Source organism: Aphis gossypii, chromosome 2, assembly GCF_020184175.1.
Source record: "Aphis gossypii isolate Hap1 chromosome 2, ASM2018417v2, whole genome shotgun sequence".
Classification (NCBI taxonomy): domain Eukaryota; kingdom Metazoa; phylum Arthropoda; class Insecta; order Hemiptera; family Aphididae; genus Aphis; species Aphis gossypii.
The window spans coordinates 21,673,207-21,694,377 of NC_065531.1; the positions used below are offsets into that span (position 1 = coordinate 21,673,207).

General features: G+C 27.2%; 1 long non-coding RNA gene and 1 pseudogene across 1 annotated transcript in view; one reads left to right on the plus strand and one right to left on the minus strand.

The window, feature by feature from the left end:
• The window catches only part of LOC126550088 (uncharacterized), a 59,657-nt gene that overhangs the window by 21,056 nt on the left and 17,430 nt on the right, over positions 1 to 21,171 (minus strand). Inside the window, exon 3 of the long non-coding RNA XR_007604099.1 lies at positions 6,363 to 6,492. This is a non-coding gene — a long non-coding RNA (uncharacterized LOC126550088). The remainder of the gene's footprint in view (positions 1 to 6,362; positions 6,493 to 21,171) is intronic.
• The window catches only part of LOC126550087 (uncharacterized), a 58,278-nt pseudogene continuing 44,307 nt past the window's right edge, over positions 7,201 to 21,171 (plus strand).

Genomic DNA, 21,171 nt, shown 5'->3' on the forward strand with positions numbered 1-21,171 from the left:
AATACTATACTTAATACAAGTATAAAGGTAAATAAAAACATTTTTAATAAATGTAAAATACTTGTCGTCAAGTGTTTAAACCTCGAAAACGGACTAATGCTTTTTTCTATAATATATTATGGAATAAAATAAATATATATAACAAAAATAATAGTATATTGCATTGCATTTTTTTCATTTTTATGTGTTATTTTATTTACTTATATTTCGTGTTTTTTTTTATAGGTATTTGAATTATTTTTTTTATTTTTAAATACTCGGTTACTTAATTTATTAATAAAACATAATAGACAATATATTTATAATGAAATATATTATAATTGGTATTATTTAATAATTACGTTAAATAATTCGACTTTCATGATTATTTGATAAAAAAAAATAAGCAATAAATAGCTCTCTACTGTCACAGCGAGTATGCTTAGGAGTTCAAAAATTCTTTACATTCGATATTTCATAACGATTAACGAGTATAATAATATACTTAACCAAGACATTGAACTAACTATTAAAAATGTATTTTTTTAATGCGTAAAACAATTACAACTATATCATGTATAATAAGAATTAATTTACGGATGACCATATCGGATCGATTATACTTTACTATTTTAATTTCAACGAGTGAACATAATTTTAATATATAATACTACATGTTTTTACAGTAGCAAGACTCCAAGGGAGCGTTATCCGTTAATTATATCATGTGCGGTAGCCATAACATAATTTATATTTTATAATATACTATATAAGGTCGTATCGACGCGTTACAATGGAAATAATCTTAGGAACTTATCTTGGACCTAATGCGTCGCATGTGCTGTTGTGCACATATACATGTGTGGGGTGGGGGTGAGCGATCGATATCATCGCTGAGCACAAAAGGACCCCGAAGGTTTTATCGCGTTCTAAAAGGGGTGGTGGCAGCGTTGGCGGCGGTGTCCGGTATGATGGCGAAGTTGGTCGTGTCCGAAAAAGGAACAACAAAATCCTTCGGCCCGCTACCCCCTCATCTGCCGTCCGCAAATGTCCTCCTCCTTTCGTACGTGGCTCATACCAAGAGGGAAGCCATTTTCCTAATCTGTTTCGCTTCACTCTCAGGACTTTCAACCCCTCACTACTAACACTACAATAATGTGCCAGACGCACACACACACCAACGCACGTTTGTCCTCACTTGTACGTGTGCTGCGAAGTATGTATACACCTATTAGTATTACATTTAATATATGTAATATATATATATATATATATATATATATACCTATACAGTGTGAGAATGTGTGTTTACGTGCAGTGCGGTGTAGTTAAGTTAGATATATACCTAACAATTATTATATATGTGTGTAGTATACCCTTCACTCGTTTACCCACCAACAACGACGTTTCATGGCGGCGAGCAAAACTCCAAAACTTTTTGATTAATTTCCGCGAGGTAAACGTGTCGGAATTTCGTTTCAGTGCATTTTGAGAATATATTATATAAAATTAACTACGAAAATAATTATTATTGTCTTGATAAATATAAATGATATTATATACTTGATATTTAAATATAGCATAATATAATATTTTATTTAAATAAGCCGATTGTTTTAATACATGTAATTTATAAATAGTATTTGAATGAAATACGATTTTTTCCCGTTATAAAAAAATATTAGATGGTACATTTAACATGAATAAATATTTTTCACAAAATCTTAATTTTCATGATTTTCATAATGTATTTCAATCATTTTTTTCCTTTATATCTAATCCTTATGTTATACATTATAAAATATTGTTAATTGTTATACTATATATCTGGTAGGTATTATTCAGTGGCGTAGCTACGTGAGTAGTAATAAGTAAAACATGTAGGTGTAATGATTTATTTATGGAATATTACATTAATAACATTTTTTAAATATATATAAAGGGTAACCCCTTCTCCTCCATATAAGTGAATTATGCGTACGAAACTGGTATTACTATACTATTATTAATAATACCTATTCAATTTCTAAGGAAATCGTGTACCGCAACGTAAACCACAAGAATGCATATCCTAATTTATTACTTTTATGAAAGTATTACAATAAAAAAATAGAGAATTTATTATACCGATTTTTTTAACGAGGTTATTTGGAAATGAAGATGTTTGCACGTGTTTTAATATACTACGTAGTACCTAGGTACAAGATTATTTTTGTCGCGCGTATATATAGAGCGATATGTATCCAAAAATGGTATATAATTAAAGCAACAAATGCAAATGGGAAAAAAAAACTTTCGCTTGAAAAAACCAACAAGTTTTCATTAATCCCGTGTTGGTCGTTCATGTCTGACTCTGTAAACGACCCCAGCCGGGGATTACACCGTAGACGGCGCCGGACAATAAATACGTACATACTACATAGTAATAATAATGATAAAAAACAAAAAAAAAAACAAAACAATAATAAGATTTTATTTTTTTTTTTTTTTCAAAAACGATAATCGTCAATTTTCTTATTACATTATAAATTACAACAACTTGGTTTTATAAATTTTATTACTATCGCGCATATATTGATTTATACACATTTTTTTGTTTATCGTCTCATAAAAACCCCGGAATACTATTATTGTAATCATATTGGGTCAATAAAAATAGTATAATATACTTATGGTCAATAATTATACAATATACATATATATATATTATAGGTATATACGTTTTATTTATTTTATTTACACACACGCAGTAGCGTATCAATATTTTTGATGAAATTACAATATTATCAATTATTAAGTTGTTGTGTCTTTTACTCTTATGTGGAAAAAAATATTTTTTCTCCCAATATTCCTAGCTTATTATATCATTTGTATATCTTAAGGCTATTGGAGCAAAAAATGTGGAATATTGGTAATTTATTATGTTATATATACTTATACAATAATAAACGTTAATGTAAAAAAGCTAAAATCACTACAATTTCAAATGATCCATAAAATATTCATCGCCTAAATTTGTTTAATTCATGTGTGGAAACTACTTAAGAGGAAAAAAAAATTTGAAGTAATACCAGTGGTCTGGTTTAAATTTATTTTATCAAAATATTTGTATACTCATTAACTTTTTTTATGTAATATAATATACTATGCGCGCCGAATTCAAATAATAATTTCAGTATTTCACAAATTAATATTTTTCTCATTGATTAACTTTCTTCTTCTCTCTCTCACACACACCATACATTCTTCCTTTATTTATCTCTATCTATCTATCTATCAATCTACAATGTTCATACATTTTCACTACGTCGTCTATATTATACATATATCATATGTATATATATATATATATATAGATTGTTCAAAAGTTACGCTTATTATTATTAATATTATCATGCTATAGGTGAGCGGAATAGATGATCTGAAAAACGGCTTCGTCGATTTTAAACTTTTGAAGGACCAATGAAAATATTGCAATCGACGTATTCTGCACCACCTGTTTGTGTGAAGGCCGTATTCCTGTTTTATATAGGCGTCCAAATAGAAATAAGCAGATTATTCGCCACAATACGTATGCAAATGTTAAAGTGTGCACCTACCAGCAAATGAACACGTAAGCTTGCATTTTAATCCGCATTACGTGTATTTTACATATTATAATGTATTGGCATTGTTGTCGCGATTGGAACAGCAGTAATTTTTTCCATGTTATTTAAAATTGTTTGTGATTTACTCATGATTACGTGAGTGTTTTTCATTTTCCGGATGAAGTTTTTATTATTAGGTATTATTATTTGAAGAAAACTCATGACACCACATTTATGTCACGATATAAATAGGTTTGAAAAATCATTACAATATTGGATAATAATAACAGAAATAATATAATATGGTATTTGAAGAAATTGTATTAATGTGTTGACAATACGTTTTAAATCTCTAAGTTAGAAATAATGGGGGAAAAACTATTGCAATAAAACTGACAAGCTGTTAAGCGTTTTTAAAATTTTACGCAATAATACGTTGTTAAAAAATATTTTATTCACATAAGACACAACAATGTAATAATTGATAATATTTTAATTTCATCAAAAATATTATATAGGTAGATGTATATAATAATATGATAGTGCCATAAAGCAGTAAATTATTAATTTAAAAATTGAACTACCATAACATTTTATAATTTTGAAACGAAATGTCTCACAAACCGGATAATATAATAATTGATAATATATGTATAAGAAATCATAAACAGTAATTTGAACATTTTTTAAAGAATATCTACTACGTTAAATTTGTATCATATATTAATAAAATAATAAAACAATTATATTATTGAAATGAAAAAGAGATCGCCGTTTATAATATACGTCATAAGGTATTAATATACCTTCAGGTTAATAATTTTCTCGACGTTTCTTTTAACTTATAGGCTGAGAACATAGCCTATAATACCTACTATTATAATTGCAGTTTTTTTTTGAAATTCACTAGATCCAGCGATAAGTAATAACTAAATATAGTTTATGCGAGAACATTTTTTTTCCCTTAAGGTTTTTATATAATTAATTGGTACAGTAAATATTTTAATACAAGCGATAAAATGCCATAGTTGAAACAAACTTATAAGAGTTATTACGTGTTTTATGTACGCACGCCAACATTATCCGAAGGGATTTCGACCTTAAAATTGCGTTGTTTTACGTCCACGAACACTGCTACGTACAAAACACGACATAGGTAGTCAAAATACACTATACACGCGCATTACCGGCGGCTACGAAGGCATACGAAGGTATGCACATAAACCCGCGTGTAGTATAGTAGTTATTACAAAAAAACAAAATAAGCACGCTTAGGTATATACCTACAATAATATTATAAGTACAATATAAATATACTGGTACATATGACGCTGCAGCGCGTGTCACGCAAATATACACGGCAATTATTATGCACGACAGTATGGCAGAAAAGTGGGCAGGATTCGTGCTGCGTTTTGTATAAATAACGTGTTTTCCGCTAAGTCCCCGGGCAGGTCGTTTTCACGGGTCCAAGATAAATAATTAACAATGCTTTTTCAAGCTGAAAAACAAGGGATTTCACTTAATCCTCGCAAAAAGCCGGGGCCGGCGGCAACTGCCAACAAAAAGGGTCGACAAAAAGACGGTAAATTTTCTTTACCGCGGCCTGCGATGCGCGCGACGGACGAAGGGTAGGTATACCATACGAGGGGATAGCAACGACGACGTGGCGGCAGCAGTGGGCGCAAGATTAAGCCCCGGACCGACGCGCGTATAACGATGGAAGGGCGGTTTTTTGTTGAATAATATTCGCTAATTTGGGTCCGAAGAAAAAGGGTAAACTTTAATGAGATCTCCGTGGGGCCTTGTGTTTGCGTATTATATATCCCTTTTGCTCGTACAACGCGGCAACGGCAACTGCTACTATAACTACTATATTCTACCAAGTTTATACATACATACACATATATATATTTATAGTATACATTTCGTGCGAGGATCGCGAGATGGCGGGTGTGTTGGTGCTGAGGGAAGGGGTAGTCGGGCGAGGACTATCTAATTTCCTTCTCTTTGTTTTTCATGTCGGCCGAGGCCGTTGGCTGGACGACGATTGCGCAGAGGGTGTGTGGTGCAGAAAGCGCGGGGACGAAGGACCGAAGGGACATTGTTCTAGCAATTTATATATACCAGTCACCCGCACACACATCCACACAAACGCGGGCGTATATAGTGTGTGTATATATATATATATATATATGCAAATGTAACATGCAGCTCGTTATTTTCTTGGGTTGACGCGATTACGGACGGGAAATTCGTATCGCATGGTGCGGAGGAGGGTCGTATACTATACTATACTATACTATAACATATTATATATATATGTACATACACACATACACCATACTAGTATAGCGAAAGGGGTTTTAGAGGAGTAGGGTTTCCCGGTTTTGGTCGCGCACATGCGCTGTGTTACTCCTCCGCGGTGCGGGTACAACCCACATATACACATACACACATGCACACTTATATAGGTATATAAAATATACACACTCATACAATTGCATCACACACACATGCACATATACAGCACCACAGGGGCATACAAGGTTCCTTTTCGGACCGGAAGCGCGTGCGGTAGCCCGGAAGACGCGCGAGCGGGACGATATCGGCGGTGGTGTCCCGCGATGGATCCGGTTCAACGTACGGCGTATATTCATATTAAAATATATTATATACAAGTAGTAAGGTGTTATTTCTACCCCAATAATAATATTATGTAACATTAATAATAACGGTTTAATAATAATATTATACACGTCCCGCAAAAGAAGAGGTTCGTATTTTTTTCCCTACCTGTTGCGCTTACGAGTCCACTCTGCTTACCGCATATACTTAGCGGTGTGTGTACACTGTACAGGTACGATGTATTATTGTATAAATTTGTACGTCTTTTGATGCTGACAACCATTTCACTTCCATAAGCCTATATGAAAAAATAATACATTATCTATTAGTAAAATAAATTGAATGATTTAAATATATTTTATTTGTATAGATGTATTTCAGACATTATTAATTTTACTACGATCTTATTTTTAACTGCACACATTTTGAACATTTAAATCTAACCCATACAATACCTACTAACTACTTGATTAAATCAACCGTTATTACTTAAGATATATAGTTGAGATAAATAATAAATATACTAATAATTATGATTTAATAACATGTTAATAGTGAGATAAATAAAGTTAGTTCCCATAACCGTTGTATAATTGTATAGACGGCAGCGGCGTACATCACCTGAAATATAATATAGTCAACAGCAGAAAAAAATCAACGGACATTAGTACATTACGCAGTGTGCAATATAAATAACGTTGAATGTCAGAATATTAATATAGAGAAGGTCTTTTCTGTAATGAATTCGTTAAAAAATTTTAATGTGCAAATGACCGTGAGTTGTATAATAGTAAAAAACTACCCTTAAAAAAAACACGAAATTAAAATGTATACAATCGTTACACGATATGTAACATAGGTTATATATGACATACATATTCACGTGTCGTAAATAACTACTTCATATAAGACGAACGTCGAGTTGGACTATAATGTACATCACCTATATAAGATATTATATTATACGATATAACTGACGAGGAGACTAGTCGGTACGTGTTACGGGGGGAGTATCGTAAGGGTCACGTTAGGGTTGGAGATGCAAGACCGGTTTGGCCTGGGAATGTAATGATAATTTATAATGTAATAGTGTATAATATTATAAGAACTCTCGAACTCTATGAAGAACTGGTTCACGCGGTCATCGCGGATGCCTCGTTTCCCACGGTCTCCCACTCCGATGCGAAATTTGTAGGCATTATTTTCCGAGCAAGAACAATTTCGTAACCGAAAATCTCACACGATCCCATATACTTACATAATAATATTATGATTGTATATGAAGTCCGCTTTATAGCCACTTCCGTTTATCGAACACGATATGGCCCACAGTCGACGATATATCGCCGTCGCGTGTCCGTTAGGCGGTACGCAGTTATACCTTTATGAATCAAACTAAATCTCCGAGTCACGCGTGTCCGACGACCGGGAAGGGATAAAAAAACACGAATAATAATAATAAGCGGTGCCATACCGGGACTACTAGTTTACAGGTGGCGCGTGCCGACGACAAGGTCCCAGTATGAACGGTTAGAAAAAAAAAAGGGTCCCGGAGGGGAATATCCTGAAAAGGGACACACGCACCGCTACTACCACCAACTATTCCGTCCGGTCTTCGTTGGATTTTAATTTTATCATCACGCGGCCACAACAAAACACACAGGTATTTGATTTTATTCATTGTATAATATAAACCATGTATTAGTCAGTAGAAGTATATTATTATTACTTTTCAATTTTTCATCGGGGAAATACGAGTATGTATTGGAGATCGGGAGGATAAAAGAAAAACGTTTATTACGTCTAGTAAATTTAAAAACAAAGTATATACTGTATACAATTAAAAGTACAAAAATACAAATATTAAAATTAAATATATGTTTTAAACTTGATCGGGAATAAATTCTGACGGTTTGTTCAATACCTATTGTTATGGTATTATGTATGTCTACACAAAAAAAAATCCACTTAATATAATATATGTATATTACACCGATCGGACCATTGCATTTATACCAGATATTCCTATTATTTCATCAGTGGTTACAGTCAAATCCGTGCAGGACATATTCAAAAATCTTTCGATTACGATAAGCGATAACACGTCAGGTTAGTCGGATGTACGACACCGTCCGGAAAAGAGCACGTGCGGTCAACCGGTTGGCCCGTGTCGGACGTACGCTGCCGCAGTATCGTGTCCCGTGACCGAATCCGCGACCGGGTCAGCGGTTACAAATAGGGGGTACAGGACGATTACCGCACCCGGATGGGGTCACGGGGGTCAAGAGCGCGTGCTCACTACCCCATACGGGAATTATAATATCGTCGCGATGATATATTTTATTATGTATATTTTTTTTTTTTATGTGATAGGTGGTAGCCGACGGGGCAAACAACGGGGAAAAATTAAACAAGTGTTTTATTATTATTTTTTTTTTTGCTTATACACACCGCACGAGTGCCTGTTTTCAGTCGCTTTTTTTTTTAAAGGATAAGTAATTATTACACGGCCGTCGATAGCTATTGGTTTTTTTACGTATATAATTATATATATTATTTAACGTAGTTTTAATGGACAAATAAATGGTTCGTGTGTTATTTTATATGATATTAAAACAAACGTCACTAATAGTATTCTGATAGTATTAAAGAGAAAATTTTCAATTTAGTCTTATTTACTATATTTATCATAAACAAATAATACGTACACGATTACATAGAAAAAAATTAAATCTTTATTATTTATTCAATAGTAGCAAGAGGATACTATTTAAACTAAGTTGTAGTGAATATCGGAAATAATAAATATGAATAGAACCTATAATATTATACTGTTTAAATTGTTACATATTATATTATATTATGTTTTTGCAATTATTATATATATTTTTTTTAACTAAATAATATAATTATGAAATACCTATACAAATTAGTACAGTTTATAAAATTTCAAATTAAAATTAATTCCACTATTTAACTTATTTTGGTAGTAAAACTTTTGTTTGACGCATATTATATGATGCATTATGTTTGATTTTGTCGTTTCTTATAGATTATTACAATAATTATAAAATATTCATGTATTTTCTATTATTAGATTATTAACACGTATAACTGTTGTAAAATGAAAAGTTTTTTTTTTTTAATTTATGTACATCCTGGTAATAGGTAGTTAACATTTTTTCTCTCGCGTACGAGGTAAAAACAAATAAAATTTATATTTGCATAATAATAAGTTTTTTGAAAGTTATTCTTGTTAAAAAATATACAAAAATAATTAGTGGTATGTATTTAAAATTGGATACACTTAAAAATTCTAAGTACACCTATTATTACCACTAGTTTTGTTTAATTTAATATAAACATGCCACTTTTATTAATCTGTATCACAACAAATTGTTTTGAGCTTATACTATTAGGACTGCAGTATCATTTTTTATTTTTAAAACAATTTTATTAATACTTACCTACTTGTCAAATGAACATTAATATTTAAATTTGAGCATGCCATTCTCAAATTATCGCTAGAAATTTGCTTTAGAATGTATTAATTAAATAATTGTATTTTTCAGGACCTTTTAGAGCAAACAATTGAGTCAAGTTCAATATTTGGATTAGAACAATTTGCAGCGTTGTATAGATTTAATTAATTTTAAATTTTAGAAATATTATTATTATACATGAATGTGAATGCTTAATACAATGCTTTGTATAAAACTATTTAATTTATTGTACCATATTGTAATAATAATAAGTTGCTTGAAAATGTAAATATTACTTTTGTTATTAAAATAGTCTTGGATTGATAAAATTATATAAATAAAAATCTTTAAATTATTGATTTAGTGTAGAGTACACAACAGTATAAATTGTATAACATCATAATTCGCAAAATAAAATCACAATACGAGCTTTTAATTAATTATTTTGCTTTATTTTGTGGTTTAGTTTAATAAAATATACATACGAAAACAAAATAATTTATAGTTTTGTTTTAGTTCACTTTAATTGCCTTAAAAACAATGAACAAGTTATTGAACAAAAAAAAAAACCCCGTTCAAAGGTGTTATGTAAATAAAAAAAAATGTCCCCACAATTAATCGATTTCAAAAGAGATTAAACATATTAGGTACAAACGACCTTTTATTACAGTATACGTTTTCCGCTTGGTCCTCATAATAAACAGAGTTTGTCGGAGAAAAGAAGTTTAATCGATGCATTTATTTCCTTTTTACAAGTAATACTATAGTGTAGGTATTGGTAAATGAAAATAATATTGTATTTGTCGTCAGTTGACGATCAAAAATTATTATTTTATGAAATAATATATTATATAAATTTATAACTCAATGCAGTCACAAAGATTGATCATATTATCATAATTCAATCATATGTGCTGTTTTAATATAGGTATTATAAAATTTACTTGGATGTTAAAAGCTATTAATCATTTAGGTTATGCCATACTATTTTAGATTCAGATTTAGTCTTATTAAGTATAATATTATGTGCTATTATAAGAACGTAAATAATACACACTAATATTATACACGTCTTGTTTCTATAGTTTCTTAAAAAGTGAAATCGCTCTAAAGAAAAAAAAGTAAATTCATATATAATATAATAATATTTTATTAGTTACTAATAGCAAAAATAAATTTTATATATAATAGCCGAAAACGGAGTTGTGTTGAGACTAAAAGGGAATGGTGATTGTGAATGGAGTGGTCATAGCCCTCGAGTACAAAAAAATATCACATTGTTGAAACGAAAACAAACAAAAAAACATGTACAACTTAACAAAATGGCTGGTATTTAATTAGGATAGTAAGAATTTAAAATTAACTCATAACCTTGTCCAAATTTCGTCTTCATGACTTATTTGAGTTAATATAATTATTGTATTTTCACTGATCCAAATTTATTTTTCAGTCTATTTAGTACACTTATTATTAAAATTATATACTCGTGCAATATAGGCTAATAATATGAAATATATACCTATAATATTCTATTATACGAAGGTACGATACCTAATGTATTTTTTTTTCAACAATATGGGTATACAATCGATTTGCGATTTTAACTCTCGAGATATTTTTAAAAGATGTCAAAATTATAAGTATACAGCATATACTTAAATCATATATACAAAGGAAGAAACAAAATTAATATTATTATTAATAAGTAATTTTACCATATTTACATAAATTATTTATGACTGGAAGAGTCATACTCTTTACTTTTTAATATTTGTAAAGATTGACGAGGTATAATATAAAGAGGATATATGTATAAAAATATCTGTTTAAATTTTTTTTCATATTATTGAGTATTGACAGGCTTTTTACCGGCTTTACTCTTAAAACCCATAAGAGAAATATCTTTATTTATTTAGTATACTCTCAAAAAAATTATTGGGAACACCTCTGCTTATAAGTTTATATTAACATTAAAATAACAAATATTGGTATAGTAGGTAATAATAATAAATATGTAAATTGTAAAAATATTCATCACTCTTTGTTTTAGAGAAAAAACGATTCAAAGGCAACTCGAAAATCAATAATATAATTATTAGTACAATCTAAAAAATAATTGTTCACTATTACATGACGTAAAATGTTGGTTTGAATCTAACTTCATTATTTTTTGAATAATATTATGTATAAACAAAAATAATACGTATTTTATAAGATTTTCAATACAACATTCATTTTATTATTCAATTTATAAAACAATTATGATAAAAAGTATTTAAAAAAAAAAATAAAGCACGCAGTATAAACTAATTACCATAGATGTATTCTAAAATTTACTTTTTTCTAGAAATGTAATTAAAAGTAGATACATAAATAAAAATAACTAAACATATTATATAATCATATCGTATTAAACATGCTTTGGGTAAAATAGAACAATACTAGTTATAGAAACATACATAAGTACAGCTGCACTAAAATAATTTTTAGCAGATTACCCTTTCAATAAATGTGTTTTTGATAATATTGTTTAAAAACATTATTTAAGTATGTATTATGTAAATTAAAAAAAAAACACAATAAAAAAAATTACAATTAAAATTTAAAATCTCCTTTATTTTTAGTTATCAAAAAACTACTTTGATTATATTACTATGTATTTAATATATTTTATTATTTATACATAATATATATTGAAAACTTAATACCATTATTAGATCATTTAATTTTGAAACAACTGCTAAGATATTATATTATTTTTTTTACATTTATCCAATATTGAGTAATGTTTAGTTTTTTAAATCATTTGATTTTCAATAAGACGCATACAATACGTTTTTTAATTAAAGTATATTACTCTCAATCAAAATATGTTATATAGCGGCATCTAGCGAATGAAGACTAGAGGTGAAACTACTGAAGGGTTGAAGCGCTACATATAATTGTTTAGTGTAGTTATAGTATAGTTGTGAATTTCACCCCTATAGCAACGCTTTTTATTTAACTCGTACAATCGCTAGTTGTACTAATTTTACATTTTGAATTTTAACATTTCCTTAGTCACAGAAAGAATATATTATTTCAATAATACGATTATCATTCTACATACTACAGGATAGATTTAAATTGTACTAAAAAAAGAATCAATGATAAAAATCTAACAAAAAAATAAATATAAACTTTACTTATTGCCGAGTGCATTGTAATATAATATAATAATATAAATAATAGATTGAATATAATTTTACGAAATTGGCAATAAAATATTATTACACAATTTAAAATAATTTGGTTAAAAATAAATGGTTATTTTGAAATCATAATAATCATCAATTCTTGAAAAATGTGGTATAGGTGATAAAGTTTGTACGAAATAAAATGGCCGTAGAGTGTAGAACAATAAAATTGTTTGTTTTATAGAGATTATAACTTAATTTACATTTGTTGGAAATTTTTATTGTTATCATACTTATTAAAATATGCACATTTTTCTATTCACAACTGGAAATGTGATTAAATTTAATTTTTTTAAATATTATATGGGATACAACAATAAAAGCAAAAATCACTGTTAGATTAGGTGACAATGACAAAGACAAAAGACAGATAAAGTTATTTTATTTTTAATATATTATTAAAACACAAAGCAAGTTTTGTTTACTAACGACTCTGTTGTAGTAATACGACTACAAATAATATTACAGACAAAACACTAAAACAGGTTTTTGAACACATTGTATTATTTCCTACGCGACGTATAAAATATATACACTCATGTGAAAGCGTGGAACTATTTATAAGTTACTGAAAATATCATGTCTTTATAATACAATTATATATCTTAATAAAATCATGTTCGTTGTTTGTTGACACATAAAAAATTAAAAGTATTTAAGTTAACTAAAAATTTATGTTTTAAAAAATGGATGATAAATTGTCTAAACGGTTATAGCTAATAAAAAAAAAAAACAGTGATAATAAAAAACAACTATAATTGAGCTTTAAAATAATCATAATTTATACATTTGTCGACATCGAGTATGTTAATTGTTATTTAAATACAGCTATATTATTATAATATCACCGTAAATCGTGATAGGAAACGAAGTATGGCGTATATTTTGGCGATTTATTACAACCCACATCGGCTATAGAAGTATGACGCGGCGTACCGATTAGGCAATTTAACCTGCGTCGATGTGTTGAAACATTGATTGGTGGAACAGTGGTCTGGTTATCGGTAAATATAATACGAACATGTGTATTTTGTTTTAATAATTACAAAAAAAAAAAAAAAAATAGTAATAATAAAAGTAAAAAGGAGGGCGTTTTATGTGATTTCATTGGTCATAATTAACCGTTCACATTTTTATACCAATGTCATCACCCTCTGCTAGAATTTGAGGAACGATGGAAAGAATTATTATAGTTTTCATTGTACAATACGTCACAATATTATTATATACACACTTCGATAAAAAAAAAAAAAAAAACTTGTTGATTTAATCGACTAAATAATAATAATAAATTTTAGATTGATTCTAATGAAACGGTGTTGCCAAAAACTATTGGCATCTGTCAACGATTCAACTGTATTTAATTCGACGTTTTTGAAATACTAATATTTTAGCTTCACTGCATTCATAATCCGATAAATACAACATATTTTATAATAATAATTCTTTCTAACGGAAAAAAAGTACCTATTCCAATAATTACAATTTTTTTTTTAATTCGCGTAGACAGTACAACAGTATATACTATATTGTAATATAGGTAATAAATATGATAGACAATAAAAGTAATATATCCTACAATGTGTATTAATTCAATAAACCTATTTTTGGGAAAATGTATTCCTATATAACACATAAACTACCAATTTGAATTCATTTCAAACATCTACAGGTCGTAGGTACATCGTTCATCCAACATTAATAGGTAAATATAGAAACACTTTTTTATAAAAAAAAGTTTTAAAAAAAACCAACAATAATCATACTTTTTATGGATTTTTATAAATATTCATGTTTTTTTTTCAATAAATAAATAAATCAATAGGAGGTCAATTTATATTTAATATAAAATGTTTAAACTATAACGATCGAAGAGGTGTAATGAAGATTAATATTATTAAAACGCGTATAATTACATTTTTTGTTATTGTTTAATTTAAGTACATATGTGCTGTTTCATAATATTATGTCAATTGTACATATTAAAATTTATATTTATATATAATCAAGAACTTTTAAGCAGTACCTATTTGTTTCTTCAAACAAAATTAATGATACAAAAAAATTATTTTATATAAATGGCTTATATTATCATTACTTATTATTTGTATTCAGAATATATTATATTGTTATTTTTAGTTAAAATATTCTCATGTTGTGTGTAATATTTTTATTTATTTAGATAGTTAAAAAAAGCATTTTTTTAGTTTTGTATTATTATTATTATAATTTAGGTACCTATTAAAGGCGTTTTTCTTCTTATTATTATTTATTTATTGTTTTTTTACATTCAAATTACATTCTATTTACAAGTCTACAAAGATATCAGAAATTGAAATTTTTAACGTTAACTATTCGTAGAGTTTTTAAAATTATTATAAAATATTCATATAGACTTTTTCTGCTAAATATCTTTGTTTTGTATTCTGGATTACGAAAAAATGAAATAACTTACTTTATTACATCAAGTCTGCAATTATTATGTATTAATGTATTTAATTTAACCATTACTTTATATTTAGGTCATTTAGATCTACTTTACAATTTTTACCGAATATTATAAATTAACTATCCTCTTGCTTTTCGTTGCTTATTAAAATGACACCTATTTGTGATTAAAATTCCGTTAATTCGTTATTTAATATTTTTCATTTACAGACGTTACAACGTTCATTTTATAACTTTATAGCTGTCTTCATGTACTTTGTTACTCGTAAAAATGACACCTTAACATAGGACGTTTTAAAACTTATTTCAAAATTAACTGATATTGTGGACATCTTTGGCTCCCAACCCACCTTATCACATCGCCCACCCACGCTGTTACTTCGTTTTTGCTTACCAATGTTTCTGCCTTTTTTCTTTTTATCGTTTTCTAAAGACCGTAGCATAATATTCTATAGCCTTTATTCTTTAACTTTCTCGAAGAACTGGGGTATGAAATGCAAAAAGAATTGTTCAAATCCGATAGATAGTTCCAGGATTAGCGTGTTTAAACCAAAAAAAAAAAAAAATTCTTCAGAGTAATTATATTATTATATTATAAATGGTCAATAGGTGTTTATTTAAATACTGTATATATATATATATATATATTATTACATTATCTTATTGCTTTACCCATATGCCATTAAACTTAATTCGCTAAGAATAAAGAAATTAGAAGATAAACAATTAAGAATTCATATTATGAATTCTTAAAATGAACAGAAAATTAATAAACATTATATTGTTTTGTTATTTTATAATTTCTCCTAGTATCAATTGTCATTAATCAAAATAAAAAACGGTAATTATGTAAATGCTGTTGAAATAAATATGAATATTCGTTATGGTACGCTAATTTTTTCATTAGGTATATTTTTTAATTTTCAAATAATAAAATTTAAATAAATGCTGAGAGAGTAAGTTTTAAATATTTAACTATTTTTATGATTTCTCAGTTTTTTAAATTTATTGACAACTTAACTTTTATATTTTTAATTGTAAAAAAATGTAAAAATCATTACGATGAAAAATGGTAACGATTTTTTTTTTTTGTTTGTAAAAGTGAAATTTTAAAATTAAAATCCAAATTATAAAATTGGTGTGATTATAATTAGACAGATTATGAACTACCTAATATACGATACTATTAATATTAATGTATAAATATTCTCAGTCGTATGTATAGCGTAATCCAAACAAAAGGAATTTTATTTCCTACGTGCTATTTTGTGATGAAAAAAAAAATCGTTATACAACTCAAGAGTCCATACTTATACAGGTCGGCTGAAAATTCCTACAGGATGACCAACGCGAGGTCTTTGCGATACATATTATAATATCATATTCACATAGTATAATATGGGTCGTCGACCCTTGCGGACGATTATATTTGCGCGTTAATGTCACGTGCGAACGCTTAAACGCAGCGGATGCGTCTCGGTCGACCCGGCGCGTGCCATTATACTTGGTACAATATTATGCGAGGATATTTTTAATAGGAGGGACGAAGGACGAGTTCCAGTTTGGTTGAAAACGGGTCCGGTCCCGAGACGGTGCTTCGTCACACGAGCGTTACAGTCGGCACAGAGGGAGAACACATAATATAATTAAAATATCATATCTATACGTAAAATATTGAGGAAGAGAAATAATATCAAACGAATATTTACGTCCCACACATGCACACGACAAAGAAAGTCCCTCGGCTATTTAAACATGTGCTATGTATCCATTTCTGGTTGTGCGATTGTTAAAATATTATGTTATACACGACATATAGTCATATAGATACCGATGTGACAATAATAAATTATTCATATGAGTATTACATTATTATTATATTATTGTAATGTATTTCAGTCTAAACTAGTACTAAGTAAACTCAAGTCCTTAGCGATCGCCGATGTATATTATGATTTTACTCAGATATTTTGATACACTAGAAGAAGTTACTCGTAGTACTTGCGAAACGCTTATACACAAAATTACAGAATGATTCAATAAGTAGACTCAACCTCTTTTTTTCTTTAATGATGCAGTTATATTTAAAATATATATATATTTTTAAAATCATACCTTAAAATTCTTGAGATTTTTGTTTTACTAAAGGAATAGGCTATAGCCTTAAGGAACACTATTAACAAGTTTTTTTCCTTTCCTGTTCCACCAAGTTAATAGGTACATTATATTTTACATGCGATTAAATTTGATCAAAATACTATAAGTTTAAAGAAACTAAAAAGCGCAATTTTAAAAAATTGAAAAAGTCATTTTAAGAAATGCTATCGCCTTATTAGTTACAAAATATTGTGACCATTTGAAATTTCCTGAAGTATAGAAATTATAAAAAAATAATGCTTTTTTAATTATAAAAAAAAAAGAAAGTACTTAACTATTAACAGAGTATATACAAATATCATACGCTTATATTTATTTAAATTTATAAAAAGTATGTCATTGCGGTTGATGAGCAGTACGACTGCACTGGTTATTGATGTAAAATATAATATTGATGTATTAATTACTGAAGTATGTTTAGTATAGAATATACCTAGATGAAACTATTTTAATAGAACTTTTTTAAACAAAGAATGTTTATTATTTTTACAGAGTTGAGAGGCTAAGTAGAATCACGGATAAACCGTTATTTTTTCTATTTAGGCCGCTGCTATACTATATTGCGAAAAAGCTATGTTTATGTGTGTGTGTGTGTGTATATATATAATATATTATGGTATAATACGCAGTATTATCGAGATTAATGTGCAACAATAGAGAATTAATAAGTGATCATAAAATAAATTGTTATCGTACTTATTCTATAAATATATTCCAAAATGAGAGTTATCGATATTAAATGTAAAATTGGTGCATATTTTTAAAATAAACTATTAATATACCTAACCTTATAACAACTATGTAGCTAAAAAAATATAATAATATAAATATAAATCTTATATATAATTGCATCTTGTATCTCGATACATTATTGTGATACGATTCTATTTTTTACTATAAAAAAAAAATAATAATTAATAATACATAATTTTATTAGACTTATTGCTATCAGGAATAAATTATCGTATTTCACTTTTGAAAAATTAGTATTTTTTAAAGGAAATAATATTAAACTATTAAACAGTGAAATTATTATTAAACTAAATATGACATTAAGTACAATGTATAATATACATTAAATATTAATTGAATTCAACTATTACTATACTTTAGGTATATTATAATATTTATAATTAAACATTTATAGCATATTATTATACAACAATTATTTTTATTAATATAATAATTCAATACCAAGTAAATATTTAAGTTTAAAATTAAAATTATTATTATTATTATGTGATTGATTTGTTTTTTTACTAATGTAATATAGTCGACCAGTTAACAAAAAACCTGTGACTTATTTTATTTAAATTTATTGAGTATTGAGTATTGAGTATCAAGTATCTAGTATCTCGATACTGCTTTTTGAGTATCTTGCCCAACCCTGTATATAAATGAATAAATCCAAAAAATGCTTTGTATTGTTTTTTTTTACAAAATTTTAGACGTATTGATAAATTGATAATTTGTATGATATAAACACTATATTCAGCTTTCAAATATATTTAATAAAACTAAACCTCAAAGAATTATAATTACAATTATTAAAATGCCTAGGTTTATAAGAGTTTACAATTGAAAAAAACAAAAATTGTAATAAATTAAATTTAAAAAGTAGAATGGTAAATAATATGAAATAATTAATTGAATTCATATTTTATTGTTGGTTTAATAATAATATATGCGACAGTAAATAAATTTGAATGGATTTTAAAAACTGTGTAAATTATGAAATACGTAACACAATATTTATTTTCTAATTTCTACCATAATTTTATGATATATTTTTGATGTTTTAAACATGTTAAATAACAGATGAAATAATTAAAATAATTTAGAAGCATTTACTATCAAATCATAGATTAATCTAAACAAAAGTATATGTATGAATACCTCAATTTTAATTTGATTTTACTCTATGAAAATGTGTACTTGACAAATGTCATGAGTAATTAGGAAATAAATGGAGAACTAACTTGATTAAAAAATATATATATTAACAACGAGTAGCTAATGACAATTAAAAAAGGGTGATTGATTTATAACATTTACTAAACACTATTTGTCTATAGTAAAATATTTTAATACATATACCTATACTATTTTTATCGCTTTTCTTAAAATTAATTAATAAATATATTTGTTGTCTATTTAATAATAATTATATACCGTTACAGAAATTAAAAGTAAGGCAGTAAGTAAAATTATTATTAAAAAAATCAACATTCATACTAAACCAATATTTTTTCAATTAAATGGTATTATGGTTATAAATACAAATAAGGTATTTGAAGCACCTAATATTAAATTTGAATCGATTTATATAATATTTATATAATAGATTAGAGAAATGTTTGCAATTTTTAGTTATACTTTAATTTATTACTTTATAATTTATATTATATTATAATACTATTTAAAATACATATTTATTAAACCAGAAATTAAAATATAATTATTTTATAGAATTGAATTTAAATTTTATTTCAATGTAAGTAGTATATATAATCGAATAATGAATAATGAAATGATGAACATTTTTTAAAGTAACATTTCTTATGGGCTAATTAATAGTTATTACAAATATGTGCTTTAGTATTTTCTAATAATATTATAAATAATGTAAAGCTGGTCATATTATAAACAATGTATTTAATTTGACTATAACTACTAGTTTATACTTATGATAGAACATAAATTAGTTTTATTCTATATCAATTTAGAATGCAATTCTCATGATATGTGAGCGTATTTTCCAGAAAATAATATGTAACTTAAAACTATACAAAGGGTTGAAACAAAAACTAGTGTTATATTTTTGTTGTTTTTATCATAACTCATAATATAAATCCTAGTCTGAGGATGAAATAATTAAACAAAAGAGAAACTATCATACTGCATGCTTGTATACAGAAAAGTGAATAATAATTATTTAAAAAATTAAATGTGAACGCGCCATTGTTTCAAAGGTAAAATATTATACTAACTTTGGAAACGGTATACTGATCTGCGTAGTTGTAGTAGGCAACTTTTATTTAACATCCAAACTGTACTACCGGGGGTTCAAAAGAGGATTCGAAAAAAATGCGAAACCCAGTTTCAAAAATGACCTTTTTTTAAAATAAAACACAAGTTTAAAAATAAAACAAAATGGTCAATAATACTATAAGTGAATTATAATGTACTGTTGAGTGATAAACGGGTCAAAATTGATTATAGAATTATATTTGTTGTAAAAAATATAACGATCATATAGTTTACGGGGAACAGAATATAATTTTAGAATTTTTTAAAGTAGTATAATAAGCAATAATATACCTAACTACAGAATAAATAATCATTTTACAAAACCAGCATTGAATTTGGTTACTTGGAAATTGGAATTATATGGATATATTTTATCTACGATTTGTTTTATGACCTCTCTTGAATGTTTACAATAAACAGCCGTTTAAGTATAATATAACTAATATAATCATGACAATATTGTTGCTGAATAATTAAAAATTCCTTAACCACTCTTAATGAATCATTCGGTGTATACACATTATACAATTTATATGTAAATGTTTTCAGTGTTGACTGTCATTGTCAAATGAATATGTAATATTCTATCTATTTTATATTCATATACATATATGTACAAACAAT